The sequence below is a fragment of the Podarcis gaigeae genome, assembly GCF_964106915.1.
Source record: "Podarcis gaigeae genome assembly, chromosome: 3".
Classification (NCBI taxonomy): Eukaryota; Metazoa; Chordata; class Lepidosauria; order Squamata; family Lacertidae; genus Podarcis; species Podarcis gaigeae.
In genome coordinates, this window is record NC_139680.1 from 106,188,546 (window position 1) to 106,192,706 (window position 4,161).

The window sequence follows — 4,161 nt, forward strand, 5'->3', positions numbered from 1 at the left end:
CCATCAGCTGACGCGGAAGAGGACAGAGAGAGAGAGAGAGAGAGAGAGAGAGAGAGAGAGAGAGAGCCTGCCTCGTTATGTTGCTGGGGGAATTTTTTATGCAGAGCAACATTTCTGAGCAAAATGGGGCATTTCCCCGCGCAAGTATGCGCAGGTGCAACCCTGTCAAAGAATCACAGAATTGTAGAGTTGGAATGCACCCGCTGAAAAGCAGGAATCTTTTTGCCCAACCTGGGTCTCCAACCCGCGACCCTGAGCAAACCCACCTTGAATCCTGTGCGACTTACGGTATTTCCGAGGAAGCTTGCTTTCTTAGGCTAGTAGTGCAGGCCGAACCCTTCTATACAGTTACTCAGAAGTAAGCTCTACGGAGCTCCACGGGGTTTGCTGCCGAGTACATGTGCACCCATCACTTAAGTCAACGCGCCTTTGCAACATTTCTAACTTGAAGCCGATCCTATCCTGTTGACTCGGACTACGCTCAAATGGGACTAGCTCTTCCTGGGCAAAGGATTGCAGCCTTTCCTTGCTGACAATTAATTTACGAATCTGTAACTCACAGGATGTAAACAAGCACTGAGCTACACTACAGCAAGAGGAAATGATTGCAGGCGGTAATTATTGCGACATTTCTCAGTACAGTTATTGCATGTTCGAACTTATGGTCTACATATGCAAGAGCAATGCTTCCCCCATGGTGTTGGACCCAATCCACTTGCATCCTGCAGTTTCTTGAGAAATGCTGTGGCTTGGAGGCGCTTTCCTGCAAAACCAGCTCCCAGCCGATTAAAAAGGTTTAAGCCAACATGTATACATTTTTTTTTTACATCAGCAGATGGCAGCAGGCGTGCAGACGATGGTTTCATTGAATAGGAATCAGAGGGGTGATTGCAGGCATAAGAAAGCAAATCAGGTAATCAGGTAATTGTGTGTGGACAGCAATGTAACATGAGACTTAAAAGGTGTGGAGTGGGGAGGCTGCGTTTTAAGCCGCTAATGTATACATGCCCCTTAGGCTATTAGCACCACAGTAAAAAAGAAAAGTGAGCACTTGCTTTGTCATGACCACTTACGGTAATTAGATTTAATAAGTTTAATCAGGGCAACCAGGGGATAAAACATAAAGGATTCATTTCAGACAATATGGAGTTTTTAATGATTATTCTTTCTAACAGGATAATGCTTGCCCTCCACGCCAGATTCAGATTATGGACCTTTTGAGCGATTTTCTCTCTTCCTCTCAAAACCCTGCAAATAAAAACCCTGTAAGGAAATCTCTGTGAAGAAAATCTAAATGGAGAAAGAAAGTGTGGAATTATCAACATGTACAGTTATTCAGCTGTCCTAAGCCTGTTACATTAAAAAACACCCTTTGTTTCAGTTTTGCTTTCGTTTTTAATTTGTGTTTTCAAAAAAGTTTGCTAAATAAATAAAAAGTTTACATCAAAGTTAGTTATTTTTACATTCTTCTCATTGGAAATTTCCATTTGTGTTAATGAACATTTGGCATACACTCCGTTCATTTTGAGGCCCTTGGCCCGGCAGTTCCAGTACTTTGGTTTATATTAAAGTTATTCATTCATTCACATGATCAGGCAGGAAAAAGGAAACCTTTCAGAAAACATTCTTTTCTAATCAGGGATGGAAAAAGTGCACTGAACTGTAGCTGCATTTGGCAGTACCCAGAAATTAATTATTGCTGCACTTGTTCCAGGAAACAGTTTCAAGATCAGGTCAAAATGAGATTCCCTGCCCCTTCTAGAAAATGACAACACTGAGGGCTTGTCCACACTTCTGCTTGTCCCAGGTCTGAGCAGCTTTCTGCTTGTCCAGCACTGGATTTGTGGCGATGCTGGCGGTTTCCCCTTGCAGGGTGCCAAGCCAAGGGGGCACAAAATTACGACATAGTGCTGTATTACCAAAATATGCCCCTGGCTATGCCCATGTTTTCTAGGCACTGGTCTGAGTGGTTTTGCCTTTGCTCACCTCTTTCTCCTGGAAAAGCCGCTCTTTAGTGCTTAATTGGAACATACAGCAGTCCACGGAAAACCCAGTTGCCATTTCTTCCAATTGAACGCTAAACTGGGGGGGTTTCTGGGAGAAAGTGGCAGGTCAAACAGTGCATCTGACAAGTTGACCCCAAAGTGCATCTGACAAGTTGATTTTGAAGGAGGGGTGCTCAGTTAATTCAGGGGGTACATAGGGTGTTCCTTGGGCCTGTACAACAGGCTTTGCTTACGTAGCTCCCCAGCTTTGCTCTGTTTTCTCTTCTGATCATCCTCTCTGTTCCTCCACTGTCTCTCTCCCTGCCTACCTGCCTGCTTTCTAATCTGACACCTTTCTGTACCTGCTTGCCAGCCTTGATACCAACTTTCCCCTTGCTCTAGCCCCAGTTCAACCCAGCTTGTAATAGACTCTGCCTCCAGCTAACCCTACTGTGTTAGTGTACACACCATCATGGCTGTGAGTCCTGGAAGACCACTTTGGAACAAAACTTAAGTTTTACTGCCTATGCAACTTTTTCTGAATGCTGTATGAGAAAACACATTAATCTGACCTTTGGAGAGTTTGTAAGTAAACTTACCAAATGTGTGGTCTTTTTCTGTGCTGGAGAAGAGGAAACTTTGGTAGGAACTTGTAAGGGCATATTTAAAGGTTCTAGCAGCCTATATTTTCATTCATATATCCCTGCACCACCAACAGCAACATATTAAAGTAACTTGAAGAGGAAGAAAAACCTCACTGCAATTTAAGTGGCTAACATGCATGTAGCCTGAGACTAAACTCTGGCAGGATTTTTGGTAACAGAAAAGGAATATGTTGGTTTTTTTACAGTAGAGGAAGAGTTTGGTAGTGTTTTGTTGACTGGGTTGTTAATAACTCTTAACCAGCCAAACAATTCAGGCCAATCAGCACACATTCTGAACACTCTGCCCATCAAAGAGTCAACCTTATATGTAGTTGATTCACACATCCATGTTGGAGATGTAAATTGCTGTTTCCTAGTTCTGCTGGATCTCTCAGCGGCTTTTGATACCATCAACCATCTGGACCGTCTAAAGGGGCAGGGAGCTGGGGGCACTGTTATACAGTGGTTCCGCTCCTTCCTCCTGGGCCGTATTCAGAAAGTGGGGTATTCAGATGAGTGTTCAGACCCCTGGGCTCTCACATGTGGGGTGCCTCAGGGTTCTGTCCTGTCTCCCATGCTTTTCAACATCTACATGCAGCCGCTGGGAGAGATCATCAGGGGGTTTGGGCTGGGTGTTCATCAGTTTGCAGATGATACCCAACTCTACCTCTCTTTCAAATCAGAACCAGTGAAGGTGGTGAAGGTCCTGTGTGAGTGTCTGGAGGCGGTTGGAGGATGGTTGGCGGCTAACAGATTGAGGTTGAATCCTGACAAGACAGAAGTACTGTTTTGGGGGGACAGGAGGTGGGCAGGTGTGGAGCACTCCCTGGTCCTGAATGGGGTAACTGTGCCCCTGAAGGACCAGGTGCACAGCCTGGGAGTCATTTTGGACTCGCAGCTGTCCGTGGAGGTGCAGGTTAATTCTGCATCCAGGGCGGCTCCATCTGGTATGCAGGCTGAGACCCTATCTGCCCGCAGACTGTCTCACCAGAGTGGTGCATGCTCTAGTTATCTCTCGTTTGGACTACTGCAATGCGCTCTTTGTGGGGCTTTTAAGGTGACCCAGAAACTACAAGTAATCCAGAATGCAGCAACTAGAGTGGTGACTGGGAGCAGCTGCCGAGACCACATAACACTGGTCTTGAAAGATGAGCGCCACAAACCCCGAGTCGGCCACAACTGGACCTAATGGTCAGGGGTCCCTTTACCTTTAAGTAGAAATATTAGCAGATTATTTTGCAAGACTTTTGTAGCCTGGGAGTGTGCCTGCCTCAGTGTTTACCTACCATTGTTAAGGAAGTTCTAGTCAACTGGTGGTCAGGTAGGGATTTCACTTCCATCTTTTTTGTTTCAATATTTTTCACGTTTAAAGAATTTGTTTATCACAAAGAGGCCCAGCTTTTAAACAAGCAAAATGATTTTCAAGCAAAGTTCCTAAATGCTCTCTGGGTCATCCTCTTAATGTGATTGTCTGCCTTTTCTCCTACTCAAGACCTTACATTTATCCACCATGTGATTAAAAGTTCAATACA